General features: G+C 41.9%; 1 long non-coding RNA gene across 2 annotated transcripts in view; it reads right to left on the bottom strand.

The window, feature by feature from the left end:
* LOC112394946 (uncharacterized) overlaps positions 1-18,681 on the bottom strand; it is a 234,659-nt gene that overhangs the window by 44,533 nt on the left and 171,445 nt on the right. For both annotated transcript variants that reach the window (XR_003002255.1, XR_003002256.1), the window contains 2 exons: positions 15,456-15,585; positions 11,426-11,864 (listed from right to left, as the gene is read on the bottom strand). This is a non-coding gene — a long non-coding RNA (uncharacterized LOC112394946). The remainder of the gene's footprint in view (positions 1-11,425; positions 11,865-15,455; positions 15,586-18,681) is intronic.

Below are 18,681 nucleotides of genomic sequence, written 5' to 3'. Positions count from 1 at the left end.
TAAATAAAAAGAATAAACGATTCAGAATAGAGATTCAAAAGGAGGAGTGCCAGCAAAAATTCCGTTAAGAAGGTTGACAGAGTACATCTTTCAAATGTACTTATTAATTTTGGAGCTCCAATAAGAGAAGACTGTGATCTGTTTTGATGCATGCTTCCGCCCCCCACCCCCCACCCCACTTAAATTTCTGAAAGTTAGATTCTTGCCTACCTGTCTTGCTATTTTAACTGGTCATTCCCAAACATAAACTGGCCCACTTTGAAGCTTTCCAAAGCTAAGAGGAGGTGAAGTCTGGCACAAAGCAGGCTGTCAGTGAGCGCTTACTGAGTGAATCTGCATTTCTGCATGGCCTTGAGTTGGATGTAAATTCTAAGGCTTCTTACATTAACGGTAATTTTTCGGTGAACATCATCATAACTTACTATTTCCAAGAGGAAAAATAAGCTTATATAAATGGTACTGAATACAGTATCTAGTTTTCATTTATGAGAAGCAAAGGAAAGGAATTTTGAGGAAAACATGAGACAAAATATAAATATAAATCATACAGTTTCATTTTACAAAGTGGTTTTCCAAGTATACCGTGTATTTCACTGAAAAAGAAAGGAGATATATATGTTTGTGAGATAGGCAGGTGACAAACTAAGGGGCATGTGTGTGCATGCGTGTGCATGTGTGCGAGACCAAGAAAGCATGAGACAGACACAGACAGAAGGAGAGACAAAGAGGAACCTGGAATAATTAAAGAAACAGAGAGTTTAAGGAATGTTTGAAAAATACATAATTGATGATTCCTTAAAAGCACCAGAATTCCTTAGATGTTGCCCTAGACCAGTGTGGCATACCAGCTATGAAAAGTCGGTCCTGAATGCTAATGACAGGGATGTACACAGTACCATGCAGATTTCTTTTGGGAAGGAGAGCTACTGACAGAGCCATGTAGCACTGACTGAAGCCCAGGCTGATAGGCTCATCTTGAGGAGAAAACACCCTCAAATAGGTGCCTGAGGGCTAAACCCACATGCTCTGTAATACCCTCTCTCCCCATCCCCATGGCTATTTGGGAGTGATCTCAGAGAGCGGAGTGAGTCCGTCAGTCAGTCAACATATATGTATAAGAACCTACTACGTGTCAGGCACTGCACTTGGTAGATGCAGAAATATGATGATGAACTCAGTGAAAAACAAAGTTCCTGCCCTCATGGACACCAGGGAGCTGGCAGCAGAGGTACGGCAGAGTGACTGAGAACACGGCTGGGGTCATTAGATGAGGTTTAAATCCTGCCCTGGAAAACACTGTTTAACTCCCTAATTACTGCTTTCTTTATATGTAAAATGGGATGATAATGTTGAGAAGAGTCCAGGAGATCATGTTTGTAAAGCACTTAAAACAGTCCCTGGCACACTAAAGGCCCCATAAATGACAGTTACGAGGGTTACTTCCTCAGAGAACTGAAGGACACCCACAAAGAAGTTTGCCATCTTCTTCCCCAGAACACACCCCAAATTGTTGGACAAGGAACTAAGCCACATCACCACTTGATCACATTTCTGTATGACTTTTGGCAAATCAGGTAGCCAACAGTGTCACTGAGCTAGACACGAAAGTCTAGTTGCTAAAAATATACCCCAGCAAGAATATACCCCATACTGTTGCTATAATGGGAATGTTTTCTGTTTCTCAGGGAGGTAGCAAGAGAGTACCACTGGAAGGCCTCTTGAAAAATCACTTAGAGCATTTCTCTTTTAAAACAAGCCCTGGGCTTCCCTGGTGGTGCAGTGGTTGAAAGTCCACCTGCTGATGCAGGGGACGTGGGTTCGTGCCCCGGTCCGGGAAGATCCCACATGCCGCGGTGCAGTTGGGCCCGTGAGCCATGGCCGCTGAGCCTGCGCGTCCGGAGCCTGTGCTCCGCAACGGGAGAGGCCACAACAGTGAGAGGCCCGCGTACCACAAAAAAACAAAACAAAAAGCCCTACCAAAGCACCACTAACCATGATGAAGGTTCTAGATGATGGCTCCAAAGGGACAGATGAGAGGCTACATTCAGGATATCTTAGACTGAGAAGCAGTAGAGCAGAAGGGTTAGGAGCACAGGCTCTGGAGCCAGGCTGCCTGGGCCCCACGCCTGGCTCTCTCACTCACCTGCTGGTCAGCAATGACCATGCTGCTCGCTGGGGCTCGGTATTTAAAATCGGTCACAGGGGGTTAATATCAGTCCCTATCTCTTTGGGTAGTTGTAAGAATTAAAATCACTAACATCTGTGAAGCAATTATGATAGACCTGAGCCCTAGAAAAACAGTCTATAAATGTTAGCAATAATTATGCCTGGCAAACCCAGTAACTTTATTATGCTGCTAATAAGCATGTGAGAGCCAAATAGCAAGAGAGCAACTGAACCACACCCGAGGCGTCGGGAGTCCTCTCCTTGGCCCTCACATCTTCTTTCTGCATCACACTGGGTGCACCACATCCCTTCGGTAATTCGCTCTCCTCACCTACACGACAAGCAATATACATCTCCACCAGGAATGCCTAGAGAGGCCTGATGCCGTTTTCTGCTAATATCAACAGCAGCTGAACAGTTTAAATTTCTGTATCTTCCTGTCTATATTAGTCAGAGTTTTCCAGAGAAAGAGAGCCAATAGGATGTGGTGTGGAGGGGGCAGGGGAGAAAGAGACAGAGATCAAGAGATGGAATTTTAAGGAAATGCTTAGGCCAATTCCACTGGGGTTTGACAAATCCGAAATCTGCAGGGCAGGCTGGTGACCCAGGGAAGAGATGATGCTGTGGTCTCAAGCCGGCAGGCAGTCTGGAGGCAGAATTCCTTCACCCCTGGGGGACAACAATCTTTCCCTCTTAAGGCCATCAATGGATTGAATGAGGCCCACATACCTTATGGAGGATAATTGGCTTTTCTCAACAGCCCTGATTTAAATGATCTCAGCTAAAAACACCTCCAACAGGTCTTTTTATTCACCTTCTTGACTGGTGTTTCACCAAATACCTGGGCACTGTGACCTAGCCGAGTGGACACATAAAATTAACCATCACACTATCCTTTCAGAAGAGACGGTGTTCAGATGATTCTTTGCTGCAGGAAAAGCCTCTAAGAATGCACAGCAACTTCACTTTCTGAGACCAGATTAGAGGCAAGAAATTCGGAGGAGGCACCCATTTCTTTAGAGATGAATTCTAAGGCTGAAGAAAAACCTTGAAAGCAGACACAGAAGATGGTATCTGAATAGTAAGTAGGAAGAGTCAGGAGAATGTACTCCAGTCCACAGAAAGGACAAGCCTTTAGAACAAGGGCTGCAAACTCCGTACCTATACGGGCCAGACAGATAAGACAAATGAGTGAAATGAACAGGGTGGGGGGACATGCAGAGTGCACAGTGCACGCCCCATGTAAAACTGCTCCCCAGCTTCTGGCCGAGGAAGGCTCCAAGTCCAGCTTTCTTTCTGCAACAGCTCGAGGGGCACACACAAGCATGAGCCCGTGGGAGGACAATCGACTTTCGATCAGGTCAAAGGAGCCCTGTCTCTCTCTTCCACCACTCATTAGCAGCATGACCTAGAATAAGTTCCTTAAAACTCTCCAGGCCTCTGTTTTGTTTGTAGAATGAGGTCACTGCCACTTACACTACAGAATTATTGTGAACACTCAGGGAAAAGTGCCCAAAATGTGACAGTTGATATACACGCTTCCGACTTTGCTTTTATTAACCACCATTTATATGGCACTTACTATGTGCAAGGCACTACTTTGCAACTCATTTAATCCTCACAACAACCCCACGAGGCAGGTACTCATTTTGCAAAAGAAGCAGGGAAAGGGTAAATAATTTGACCAAAGACACACAGCAGAGAATACTAGAAGATTGTCAAAAGATATAAAACAATAGGACTATTAGATGCTATAATAATTCTATCCCTCCAGCTACCAGAAGATTCTCTGTCTTTTCTTTCAACCTAAAATTTGTTGCGAGTGTAGGTGATGCTTGCTGCAGGTACCCATTGACTCCCACTCACTCCTCCACGGCTTGCATGCCCTGCCCCCACCACTCCATGAGCCTCTCCCTTAAAGGCACTCATGACTCTGGGCTCAGCAATCCGAAGGCCTCTCACAGTCCCCTCCCTTACCCCTGCGTTAGTGGGGCACCTCTCAACAGTTCCTCTCCGCAGCACCAACGTCCACTGGCCTTCTAAGGCTCTGAAGTTCCCCGTTTTCCCCTTTGGAAGCTCCTCCGCGGTCTCCTCCCACCCCTTACCCCCCCACCCCAGAGGTGAGTCCTAGGGCCCGTTCACTCTCTCCTCAAGCTCCGACGCTGTGCACGCAGTCCATGGAAATCACGTTTTCAACTCACACACCTCAGTGCCCAACCTCCATACCTACGCAGCAGGTAGTGACCGACCTACACGCTGACCCTCTCCCCTGCAAGTCCTGCCAGCAACCTGTGTGACTAACCTGCACATGAACACCCGTCCAGCACGGGTCTGTTAGCTCCTTAACCTCCTCATATCCCACGGCCAGCTCTCCCCTCCTCTGGGCCTGTCCACTCCAACGACCTTGCTCTCTTACTATCACTTGAACTGCTTCACTTCTGAACTAGTACATGCTGATGTCCCTCTCTCTGACCACGATCCCCTCTCCTTCAGCTCCCTTTACTAATTATTTAGGATACCAGTTGGTTACGTAGGATAACCAAACCTAATAATCCTAAACCCCACATCTGATCCTTCCACCGTGCCCCCTAGGAAAGTACCAGCAACAACCCAGCTGCCCAGTTAAGAAACTTACATGTTAACTTTTATCCTTCTCTCTCCCTCATCCCCCATATCCAACAACCCCGCAAATTCCATACGTCTACCATTCTTAAACATCAACCAGAGTCTCTCTACCCGGATCACCCTCACCTCTCATCTAGAATCCTCTCTCCAGTGAACTCGTGACCAGTTTTCCTGCTTCTGGTACTTGCTTCCCTAAAATCTGTTCTCCAGCAGACAGAATGGTCCTTCTAAAACATAAGTCTAATCACATCACCCCAGTGCCTAAAACCCATGAATACTTCCCACGTCCTTAACGAGATGATCAGATCCCCTAATACAGCTTCTGGGGCATTTCTTGATCTAGCTGCTGCCCACCCCCCTGGCCGTATCTCCTGTTTTCTCCGTTTCAGCCCCACATAATTTCCAGTTCTTCAGATGTATCATGCTTCTCTCTTGCCTCTGGGGTCTTGGTACATTCTAGTTCCCCTACCTGGAATATGCCTTTTTCTTCCTTTTTACCTTGGCACTCATCATGCAAGTGTCATGTTAAGTACTATAACTTCCTTCAGAGACTTCCCGGTCCCCAGACCTGGTTAGGTGCCCCGGGTCGGTGTGCCTGTAGCAAATCTGCACTCCCCTCCCCCTACATTACAGTCGCCCCACAGTATGGGGTCTCCCTCGCCAGCCTGTTCTGTAGGGTAAGACCACGGCTCTCTCGTTCACTGTATTCCCACTGCCACGCGGTGCTCGTCCCTAAGGACACTCAGCAAGTGTGTGTTGAATAAAGGAGCACGCAGCTGATTCTGAAATCCCCGTCTCTGATCCTCTTAACTTTGTCCCTGAGATTCAGCTCCACAACTCCAGTTGCCTGATGGATGTCTTACCAGTATCTAATCTGAACAGGTACAGAGTGCACAGGGATCATCTTCTCTCTCCCATCTGCTCTCTTCAAAACCTAGTACAGTAGAAAGAGAACAGGTATGGAAATCAGGGATGCCTGGAATATGCTGCTCTATATCCTATTAGCTGGGCAGCTTTAGACAAATCTTTCTCCGAGCCTTAGTTTTCTCATCTCTGAAATAAGGGCAAAAATACCAACCTCATAGAATTAGTCTAAGATTGAATGAGATGATGTATGTGAAATGCCTGGCAAATGACATAGAAATAACAAATGGCACCTGAGTTCAAAAATCTGGAGTTGGGGCTTCCCTGGTGGTCCAGTGGTTAAGGCTCCGCACTCCCAGTGCATGGGGCCTGGGTTTCCTCCCTGGTCAGGGAACTAGATCCCACGTGCATGCCACAACTTAAGAACCTGCATGCTACAACGAAGACCTAGTGCAGCCAAAATAAACAAACAATGAATATTTTTTTAAAAAATCTGGAGTAATTCCGCTTCTATCCTCCTCCCCGCCAGGCAACCCCTCTCATCCAGGCCCATTCCAGTCATGTCCCCTCACTTAGGCCCCCTGCACCTCCCTCCTGGACTATCACAGCAGCTCTGCTGGGCTTCCCTGGCTATGGTTTTCTCACTGTCCAGGCCACCCCACACACTGATTCCAGAAGATCCTATTGTCATTCACCTGACCGAAATTCTTCAACTGTTCCCGTGACTTAGTATCCAGTCTAAATCGTTCAGTCATAAGCCTTCACAGCCCTCCTGGGCCGGCCTCAACTGACCTTTGCTGCCTTCTGTTCCCGTTAGTCACTTATACACACACTGTTGCCCAGCAACAACACATTAGTCACTGCCCACTCCGCCCACCGGTTCTTCCCATCCCTTTCTATATGTCTCTGCTCATGTGTCCTTGGACTCAGACCCTCGCAGTCCTCAAGTCCAACACCACCTTTCTTGGTCTGGCCAAAGCCTCTTCGATCCATGATGCATTTCTTGATGGCCCAGTCTGAGAAAAATCTCTTCTACAAATGTGTAGTGTGTTTATCTCTTTTCTTTTATACATTTTATCTCTCTTCTCTATGTTCATCTATGCGCGGAACCTTAGCTCCAAGCTCTCCGCAGGCAGCATGACGTCCGGGCCCACACTGTCATGCTCAGGAAAGGCACCCAGGAAACAGCAGCTGCATGTGCACACCCACAGGGACCTGCTGAGGATGTACCAGCATCTGGGGGGCTGCAACTGTCAAGCTTCTGCTCAGCTCCTAGAACAGTGCCTGGCATAGAGCGGCACTCCACAAATAACTGTTAAATGAACTTATCCACAGGGAGATCACCTATTGGCTGTGGGACAGAAATTCTGTCCCCGCGGAATAAAACACGAAAGAAGACCTGAGGAAGCCTTTTCTCTCCCACCATATACTCAGGATGCAGGCCAGCTTCAAGTTCACTGTCTCCCGAAAGCTAGACAGCTACTCTCAGCAATCAATATGGCATGTAACGCTTTGATATATCTAATGTGTCCAGAGTACTCAATTTTAACATGTAAGTAAGAATCATTCCTCAAAAACAGTCTCCTTTGGAGAACATGGAGTTACTCTAACAATGTCCAAAATCTTTTATAGACCTCACCTTTTATATAGCCACAACTTCTTTGTTTAAAAAAAAAAAAAAGATGTCTATTACAGAATGAACACCTTTTCTCATAAGGCTTTCAACTAGCTGAGAATTAAAGAATTTCAGAAATAAAATTCCCATCTCCTTACCCTTAAAGTAGAAGGTGTTTTTCAGGGCTTTCATTTCCAAAATTCTATTATGTGAGCCACTTTATAAATCATGTACACAACAATCCTCATCTTTCCATCAACTATTATGTGAGCCACTTTATAAATCATGTACACAACAATCGTCATCTTTCCATCAAGTTTGGTTTTTATTTTTTGCGGTACGCGGGCCTCTCCCTGTTGTGGCCTCCCCCGTTGCTGAGCACAGGCTCTGGATGCGCAGGCCCAGCGGCCACGGCTCACGGGGCCCAGCCGCTCCGCGGCATGTGGGATCTTCCCGGACCGGGGCACAAACTCGTGTCCCCTGTATCGGCAGGCGGACTCTCAACCACTGCGCCACCAGGGAAGCCGTCCATCAAGTTTTAACTGCCCCCCTCCAACCCCGCCGGGCTCTGGCGACACCATGCACCACGTGTATCTCTGTTATAGTACTTGTCAATCTGTGATGTTACCTCTTTATATGTCATTTATCCCACTCAACTGTCCTCCTGGAGGCAGGCCCCTGACATGCCAGTTTCTGAATCTGCAGTGCTGACTGCTGGAATGTAGTCGGTGGCTCAGTAAATGTTTACATGAATCAATGACTCAAATCAGTTAATGGATCATAAACCTTTTCATCAGACCTAACTACTGGCTCCTTCCTACCCTCCAAGGCCAGAGAATTCCCATCACTGTGGATAATAAAACAGGAAGGGAGGCTTTTAAGGCAATGGCGAAAAAAAGTTTTGAATGTGTCCTTGGCAAAGATGGCATCGCTGTAGGAGAAGTTTAAATTCTTCCCAGCTAACACAGTACTTTAGGGAGGCAACATCCATTTGCACATCTATGTGTCTTTTGCTCTGTGAGTTAAAATATTAATTGCATTACTTTAGAGTCACACCTTATACATGTGCTTCATTTAATTAGTTTATTTAGTTGCCCTGAAATATATACTGATGGGTAAAAACAAATTAGTGTAAATCACAACTTTAAAAAGATAGTTAGGGAAGCATCTAGTTCAATGTCCAAATTACATGAAAAAGCCAAAAAGACCCGCCCGCTCAGCACCGTGTACCCTTCAGTGATTAGGAAATGAGCTACTTTTCAGGTATCATCCAATCCAAACTGTTGTCAGTGTCTCCAGAATCTACAGACTGCTCTTCCCAACGTTCAACAACATAAGCACATCTTAGTTTCCAAGAAACCTCATTACAGGTTGATGACAAATTTGAAAAAATACTCTAAATAAAATTACAGACAATGACTCTGACATTTGGGCTTTCCAAACATACTGCTATGGGTTTAAGAAACACATTTCCACGTCACAGAGAGTTCCAAAAATCAGCATATTCTGCGGAGTCCACTATCTACCGCTTGGGGAGGCTTAAGAGAGTGTGTTAAGGACCAAATCCTTTTAGATAACGGCTGGCACTTTGCTAGGTTTTGTATATGAAAAGTGAAAACAAAAATAACCAAAGGGGGCTTCCCTGGTGGCGCAGCGGTTGAGAGTCCGCCTGCCGATGTAGGGGACACGGGTTCGTGCCCCGGTCCGGGAAGATCCCACATGCTGTGGAGCGGCTGGGCCCGTGAGCCATGGCCGCTGAGCCTGCGCATCCGGAGCCTGTGCTCCGCAAGGGGAGAAGCCACAACAGTGAGAGGCCCGCGTACCACAAAAAAATAAAAAAAAAAAATAAAATTTCAAAAATAACCAAAGGGTTTAGAATTTTTCAGTTATAATAAATTTTCTGTCAAAGACAGAAAGTATTATTTCATATTCTCTTAAATATTTTTAAAAGCAGCACATATTTCTTCCATTTAAAGGTGTGGAAACCGAGGCAAGAAAGCTCAATCGTTTTGTTAGAATACTCTATGTTTCAAAAGCAGTTAAAGCCATGACCCCAAACTACAACTCAACTCTCCAATAACCTATTCTCACGAGAAAAGGTTTAAAAGGCTTATTGCTTAACTGAAGGATAATCAATGCAAGTTATTTCAATGACTGGACCAAAAAAGCTGCAGTTGACCAGTAGATCACTGAGTATCCTGGAGACCTGTTAACCTCTTTGTCCACAATTTCCCTTGAGATTATATATATATATATATAAAATAATTAACAGGTGTCCTTGGTTTTGATAATAATAATATTCCTGTACATCCTCACTGGACAGCTACGTGCTGCCATCTTCTACATTATGCCCGGTGGAGTGTAAACAATGTTTCATGAAAAAACAAAATCAATAAAAGTAGAAACCCCCCACTTTTTCTGCCAGTAGTGCCCTCAGCGACAAAAGGGGCAATGACACCAACAAAGGGATTACAATACTCTCAGACAGAATTCAAGCAGAATTCTAAATGGATAAATTCATGTTATAAACTTTTTTTTTTTTTTTTGCAAGTGCCTTGCCTGCTTATGTTACTATTCATTCTGAGATAGACAGATCATCAATGACCTTCTGGGTCACTGACTAGGGAGAAAGCCGACTATAAAAAAGAGTGGGAGAAAAATAAGAGGGGGGGTTGCTTCCTTCCACCCCAGACCCCCTACTGCCTTGAATGAAAGAAGACAGATGGCAGCCACCTTCCCCTTTAATTAGGAGGGGCAGCTCAGAGGGGACAGCCCTGCTCACTTGGCACCATCTTTAACAAACCGTTCGATGGTAATGCTCTGCTCATTCACCCTTGTTTCAAACTGTTCGCAATCTTTGATTTATAAACCAAATCTCTGTAAATTTAATTGTGAAAAACTATAGCTCTGAGCACAACACTGAAAGTACCTTCAGAAAGAAGGTACTTAAAGATGTTTGCTGAATTAATAATTCACAGACATTCACATAGGGAGCCTGGAGTGTTTCAAATGAAATACAGACACCTCAAGTCCTACCATCACCACTTTGAGATAAAAAGGGAACTCCCACGGCACAGAAGCCCGAACTTAAATTCACACTGTATTCCACGCTAGAGTTAGAAGCTAAGACCCCTGACTTCTGCTTTCCAACGCCACACTACAGACATGCTGCCCCCTTCTACCTTCAAAGTGTCACTGTTTAAGTTCAGAGAAGTCAAGAAAATTCTCCGGTAAAAGCAGTCCCTTTTATGAGGATAATTTAAATTACAAATCACAAACCACTCTGCATTTCTATTCGTTTTGCATTTTCAAAACCACAGAGCTTTGTATTAAAAATTTATCAAGCCGTGTAACATCTCTGGAGACAGGATCAGCATAAAAAACAAACAAACAAAAATGTAAGATGGGCCAAGTGTCAGAATCAGGCTGGTGTCACAGAATCTTCTGTGTAGGAGATGAAGCCTCTTAATTATTATTTTTTAAAGTTATTAAACATATTTTCTATAAATCTACAAGGCACGGAACTTTCTAACATGAAGGGAAAATTCGGTTAGGACTTTATACATTTTATCCCATTTTTATATTAATTTATTTTCCCAACATCATTAAATAACTTGTATTCTTCAGGTCCTTTCCATTTCCTGACAGGCTTTAAAATTACAGCCTTTTATCCAACAGCCATTCCCACCTAGTGTCTGCAGTTCCCACGTGCAGACACCCCCGTCCTCATACCTGTCTTTTACACGCACTCTTCCTGCTTCCCAATGGAAATAAGGGCAGTGAACTGGGGCTGTTTTGCTAGATATGCTCCTGGCTGCAGCTCATAAAAAGCCTTGTCTGTGTCACCCACCCGCATTTAATTAATGGCAAAGTTCTTGAACCATTTAAAAAGAGAAAAAAAGAGAACTTTTTGTTTTCTCATTGATGATAAATTTCAGTCTCTTTTTACCTCTTAACAAGCCAGCCAGCAGCTAGATACAGGAAGAGACAGAAAAGATAAAAGAAGCAATCAGCTATTCAACAAACTTCATCTCCTACTTCCCAATGAAAAGGAAAAAAAAAAAAAAACCTTGGCATTTGCCAGATACTGAGTGTTTAATAATGTTAGCAAGAAAAACATGTAGGAGAGACTGACTAAAAACAAACAAAACTTACTTTGTTTTCCAGCACAGTAAGCAGGTCCGGAAGGAGATGAGGGTAATTCCCTTCCTCAAGGCCCCTGCTTTCACTTTATAAGCTGTGTTTACACTTAACATCCAGGTTTGCTGTGGAACTCCAAAATGCCTGCGCTTCTCAGGATGCCCCAAGTTCACAGTTCAACTCAGAAGCTTCACCAAGGACCAGGAATCTCCAGGGCAGACCAAGGCGACCTCTGGGCGCCACGTGGCACCACTGCTGCTATTACCACACGCACGCCTGGGACACCCACTTGTTAGGTCAGGAACCAGGCCACCAGCAGATAACGGCTCAGACGAGCATTCAGAGACTTGAGCCTCTGGCATTCTCAGGTTCAAGGTTGGAAAATGTATTAAGACGAGAACCATGCAGTCAGCAGCATTCTGCGCCATTAACTTTCTCGCACGTAGATGCCTGTCTAAATAAGTGCGAAAGGTACAAAATTAGAAGGAGTGTTTTACTGGTGATGGTGATTGGCATTTGCTCTCTAAAACTGCATTTAAGAATCCTGGATCAGCAGTATTTTCATTTCCTCTGTGGAAACTATGGAGAATCAATTTAAAAAAACCAAAACAGGGAAAAAGTATAATTCTGCTTAAAAATGTAACCCTTACTAAATCTCATCTGGTTAATTTTTTTTTTAATCCAAAAAGTAGGAAGAAAAACCCAACCTATAAATTTGATGTTTGTTTTGAAAAATTACTTCATCCATGTACTGTCCAGCTCATAAAAACAAACCTTCTTCCAGCAAAACGGGACACTATGACCTTGTTTACTGCAGTGTTTTGAAACTGCTGTCTCGTAACTCCTGACATCACTGGACATGTATTAGCACCTTTACTGCTGTTGGCTGCACATGCTGCTACCCTGACTGTCTTGAACCACCTCTGGTTGAACAAATACTCCACACAACACTAGGGATACTGGCATTAGCATTAAGCCCACAGAACTCACATGATACCTTTTGTAAGTGTCACATCTCTCTGATCACTTTTACAAGAAAACAAAAGCATCCAACATCTGATACTTTTTCAAGTCCCAGCATCCAGACCTGGTACAGACCATTCTTTCTTCTGACCCTCTCCTTGCCCAAGAGAGGGGCTTCTTTCCTCACCGATCGCCATATTGGCAAGAATTTCTGCCACAGAGCTTTACTAACAGAGGATCCTGACCTACTTTCTCCCAATAAAAAAAATTCCCACAAACTTTCCTAGAGGATAATTTATTTTAGCGTATTTTAGAGTTTCAAAGAGCACTGTTGCTGCACTTTCAATTTTGATAAAGTCAGATTTGTCCATTTCTTTTTCTTTTGTGGAACACGATTTTGGTATTGTATCTGACTGTTACATTTTTAAAGAGATAATTTTCTCCTGTAAGTCTGACACTTCCCTTCTGTGTTCTTCAATTCTTACTCTGGATCTAGCAGAATTAAAAAAAAAAAAAAAAAAAAAAGAGGATAGTTGCAACACAATTTAATTGTGTAAGTCACAGTAAAATTTGAGCGAGCATCTCCCATAACCCATCTCTTTAAATAAAACTAAATTCTGGTCCTACGATGGTAGTGCAATTTTACAGAGAAGTATTTAAAAACCCAAGTTCAAACTATCTGAAATCAACTGCTAACATTCCCGGTCCTTTCCTGAAACAATCTGCAAAACATCAAGTCCTCAAACTATAGTCACCAAGAAATAAAAAACACCAAATACATACTTGAGCAATTATGGCCCTTGTTGGTCAGAGAAGAATAAAAAGAAAAGCGTCCAGGGTTAATAAAATTAATTAACTCTAGCTAAAGAACTACTAAAAAGACCCTCCAAATATCATGCCGTTACTATGACAACTTCAAAATTGCTTTGAGAAAATGTGAGGGATTTTTGGATTCATGATAAACCAAGTGTCATCCAGCCTGCTAGAAATTACTTTCATTTATATCAGGCAGCAGAAGGGTTAAATGGCCATTTACAACTCTGAAATATCAAATCGTTACCTTTCGAGAGATGCCCGTACTCTCCATTCAGATCATGAAAAGAGTAAGTAAATGAACAGCTCTCCCAGTAATCGGAACCCTTTTGATTTCAGCCCTGCAACTACACCACTGCTACGTTCTATCTGCCTGGTACTTCATTTTTATAATGAAAGCAAACTCTGATGCACTCTGAAAGGGAAGGGACAAAAGAAAAAAAACAAAAACAAAAACAAAAAACCACCCTAACAGTCTCTAGTTTCCAAATACAAATAGGCAAACACACACACTCTGATTTTCTAGGCATCAATAATGAAACAGAAAAAGAAAACAGCATTTTTCCCTTAAAATTCCTGCTCTTAGGTATTTAGACAGATTTACATTTTACATAATCTTGATGGCTCAATCAGGAAGTGAAATTTTTAAGTGCGTGTGTTACGGACGGGAGGAATCACGTGACCCGTAGAGCAAAGAAAATTATGCAGTAGACTAGCATGCTAAGAAAAATAAACTTAACAGGAGTTTAAAAATACTGTCTTTGGGATTCACTGAGCCATGAATATATTACGGCTTTTAAGAAATAAAAATTCATTTGGAAGCCTTGAAAATAAACCCTCGGGATGTTTTAAAAAATATTACAAGATCAAAGCAATGCACTATGAAAAACAAAAGTTTAATTAATAAAGAAACTGTTTCTATGAAGATCATAACCATTCAAGGTTTATTTTAAAGATGATTTTTCATGTTATTTGAAGATCAGGCAAGACATAGTTGTAATGAAACGAAACATAGTTGCAGCTATGTATAGATATTTGTGCTTTATTTAATATATAGTGCTGTGTGCTCCTGGAGCACAAAGAAAAAACTGTTTAGGTTTATCCAGACTTCACACAAGTTTTATAGACTTCAAGTGGTTACTGTATTTTATTACAGCAAACACATTCTCAAGAGGAAAACATCAACACCACAGAAATTTTCATCTGAGGTTATTTCACTCTGGAAACCAAAAAGTGGGAGATAAACATTAAAACACCTTAAAAAGTGTAATGGATTGACTGATACATGACTTCATCATATAAAAACTACCTGACCATAGTCTCTGTGCTGGTTGTCTAAAACAGAGTATGTTAACATAAACATATTTGAAATTCAAAAGGTTTGGCCTGTGACTGTTTTGTTTCTCAACGCAATTTCTGTTATTAATTTGTTAATAAATAATAGTTTGTTAATACCAATAAAAACAATTAACATGGTTGACAGCAGGTATTTGTACCTCATAACTATTACTTTTATCACCTAATGCTTCACATTTTTCAAAATGCTTTTCATATCTTTATTTCAGCTTTTTAAAAAACTTCATACCCCAGGCAAGTGGCAGGGCAAGGTCGGTGACAAACATCAGTTCTGAGTGTTTCCTGATTACTAGGCTCATCTTTTAAAATTCTTAAACACAAGAGGTAGCTGGAGAAGAAATTATTAGGGAAGACGGAAGACTCTCAGAAGGGAAGCTTGAAATAGACTAGGAACGGTCGGGAATGGTAAGAAGCAGAAACGCCCCAAGGTGGAGTATTACGTGATACTGTGATATTCTTCCTAAACTTGGTATCATACTGGCTGACTGGATTAATAAGGAAAGATGAACTAGTTACCAAGAAATGTTCCCCAAAAAAGTCATAGCACAACCTAGCTCTGCCGCTTGCCGAGACCATAACTTATTGAGACTAAATCTCAGATTTATTCTATAAATCAGGAAATTAGAGAAGCTAAGAGACTTTCCTATGTTATACAGATAGTTGACTGACAGCTGAAACTGGACCCAAGCTCTCTGACTTTCCCAGGCTAGGATTCTTTTTTCACCACGTGCCGCCTTACAGCTATACCCTGAGGTTCAAGTAAGCCTCCAATGAGCCGAGCCCTGGTAGCTTATCTTAGTCGAGGGAAACTGAAATGGGGTCGAGACTTCGGGAGGCTCACTCTGGGCTACTTAGTCCCCAGCTCGTGGGCCCCCATCCCTTATTACCGCTGCCGTCTCTGTCCCCCACCAACCTGTGCGGAGCATCATACTTCCCGAGCCGGAAAGAGACATGGCAAGTTCTGCGCTGAGAAGTGAAGCTACTGATCCTGTCCACAGGTATATCGCAGCCTCCTCATTTTTCTCAGTGGGAAAATCAAGGCACTAAAATAAGAAAAAGCACTTGTTTTGGCTCACATCACAATTTTACTGGGATTTTGGACAAACATGAGAACAAGATAATATTCTTGAAAAAATAAAATTAGCTCCCACTTTATAACCTTCATCAGAATTAATTTTGTGGAGATTAAAGAGTTAAATGTAAAAGGGGAGAAAAAGAAACAATTAGAAGAATATATTTCTGAATTTGAGATAGGAAAAAAAGTCTTAGCTTTACAAAAGCAATGGAGAAAAAGCAACAAAAGGCAAGGTAATCAACTCAATCTGACAACATTAAAATATTAAAATCTGTAGCTTCAAAACCAGCAGACAAAACTGCAAGGTAAACAAAAAATAAAATACTTGCAAGAGGATAATATATTTTATATTATTATAAAGGTAAAAGGTAAAAGATACTAACAAACAATTCAGCCCAAAATATAAAATGTCAATTAACACGAAAAAGTATGGAATTTCGCTAGCAAACACCAAGATTTTTTTCATCAATCAGATTCACAAAAATGCACAACCAAAAGAGCAAAGCAGGTGAGGTGAGGTGAGATGATCATTTCAGGAAATCAGCAATATCTTTTTACAAACCCTCTGACTGATTAACATGTCTATAAATATCTCCTGAAGAAACAATCACAGATACACAGGAAGATAACTATACAAGGATACACATACAATAACTTACAATAACATAAAACGGGAAACAACATAAACATCAAAAATTGGAGGAAAGCATGTGACTAAATAAATCAGCAAATTCATATGTTTAAATCATGGTTTTTGGAGAATACTTAACGACACTGGAAATCACAAAATATAATGTTAGGTAAACGCTGGATATAAAATTGTATATAAATATGATATCAGTGGAGAGAGGGACAGACAAACGGTGGGGGGTGCGGGGGTGTAGAGGAGCTAATCTCAAAGAGAGACTGGAAGAGCATACATTTAAAAAGCTTGAGAAGGGGTGGGCAGAGAACTTAGATTTTCATTACTTCTTTGCAAAACTGAGATATCTGACATTTCGTATGAGAAACATTATTTTTATAATTAGAAAAATGTTATATAACCTAATGAACACCCTGTAAATATCTCTCAGTCATATAAAATAATTAAACTATTTACAAAGACCTAACAAGAGAATGCTTACACTTTACGTGCAAAAAAGTACAAGACAATATGATCTTAAATAGATAAATATTCACATTAAAAAGACCAGAAGAATATGCATCAAGATGACAGTGGCTGCTTTTTGACAGTGCTATTGTGTGTAACACTTTTTCTATACAAGTTTTCTATGATTGTCATATATTGTTTTCATGAGGAAAAATAGATAGATATCAATATCACAACTATAGGACTGATAACATCAAGAAGATGCTACTATTAACAGTTAAATTTCAAAATACAGAAGGTCAATAGCCACAAAAATCTGCCCTGTCACTAAGGTGTCTTTTTTTAAAAATTTAGGAACCACTGGTATGTCTTCAGGAAATAGCAGGAATTGGTGGGTGTCCAGGAGGTGGGAACGAATAATATTTCTTAGTTGCCAAACTGTTTTCTCCACATAGCAGCAGCTCTGTGAGGGCCACACTGAAGCATGAGAATCTTGACAGCAGAACGTTCGTTATTAGCAAAATGGCAGAGAAGATTGATGGGCGAGGGGTGGTAAATGGCCAAAAGAGGAAGGCAAGAGTTCGTGAAAACAACAGAAGCATCAAGAAAGAAGATTCAAGAAATCATTAGATCCAAAATAATTAAAAGAAGGGTCTCAAAGAATTATTTGTATACCTATGTTCACAGCAGCATTATTCACAATAGCCAGAAGGTGGAAGCAACCCAAACATCCAATGAATGGATAAACAAAAATGCGGTCTATACGAGCAACAGAATGTTACTCAGCCTTAAAAAGGAAGGAAATTCTGATACGTGGTACAACATGGTTGAACCTTGAGGATATCATGCTAAGTGAAATAAGCCAGTCCCAAAAAGACAAATACTGTCTGAGTCGACTTATATGAGGTTCCTGGAGTAGTCTAATTCACAGAGACAGAAAGAACTATGCTTGCCAGGGGCTGAGGAGAAGGGAGAATGGTGAGTTGGTGTTTCATGGGAATGTAGTTTCAGTTTTGCAAGACGAGAGGGTTCTGGAGATGGAGGATGGTGATGGCTGTTCAATAATGTGAATGTACTTAATGCCATTACACTTAAAAATGGTTAAGATCGTAAATTTTACATTGTATGTATTCTACCACAATTTAATAATATATGTGTGTGTGTGTGTGTGTGTGTGTGTGTGTACACATACCATTAAAGAAAAAAAGAAAGAGAGAAAAGAATAAAGAAAGAAAGAAGTCATTAGAGTTAGTAGTTCTGAAGAAGGCTTTTGACTTGGCAGGAAACACAGTTTAAAGGATGTCAAGGGTGTAGGCGTCAAAATAAAATAGACCTTATTTCTGATACATCTTTAAATACAATTACAGAAGTCAGCTCAGAAACAGAGACGATCAGAAGTGAAAATCAGAAGGGACATTATGTTTAACTTGAAAAGAACATACCAGACCTCTCTGTGGTTCTCTGAGACCCTCTCATTATAGCCAGCTTGAAAAATTCCCCAGGACTAGGAAAGAACCTGCAAGCCCAAGAAACAAGATGACATTTTCCCACCAGCTAACAGGAAAAAACATAACTATGAGGGAAACCCTGAGTGTCTTAAAAACGTACTCTATCCTTACTGCGCCCTGTTATCAGAGGATTGAAGAATTCTGGAACTGGACAAAGGCTCTCGGGCAGAGCTGCTCCAGAGACACCGACACCCGGAGAGCTTGCCCAGGCTCACTCGGCGATGCTGGATTTAAAGACAAACCCCTGGAGCACAGTTATGTTTTGTTTGTCATGTTGTATTTTTTAACAGGCATGCTTTGTATTTTAAAGGCAGCTTATTAAAGGTAAGAAGTATAGAATATTTGGAATACTCTTTTTACAAGTCATTTGATTAATTCCATTCAGCAAATATTTATTGAGCACGCAGTACATGCCGTACACTATAATACCAGGCACTGGGCTAAGCGCTGAACAGTGAACAGGATG

The sequence above is a fragment of the Neophocaena asiaeorientalis genome, unplaced genomic scaffold (genome assembly GCF_003031525.2).
Source record: "Neophocaena asiaeorientalis asiaeorientalis breed wild unplaced genomic scaffold, Neophocaena_asiaeorientalis_V1.1 scaffold364, whole genome shotgun sequence".
Classification (NCBI taxonomy): domain Eukaryota; kingdom Metazoa; phylum Chordata; class Mammalia; order Artiodactyla; family Phocoenidae; genus Neophocaena; species Neophocaena asiaeorientalis.
The sequence above is the reverse complement of the archived record's forward strand: the minus strand, read 5'-3'. Positions and strand labels throughout refer to the sequence as shown.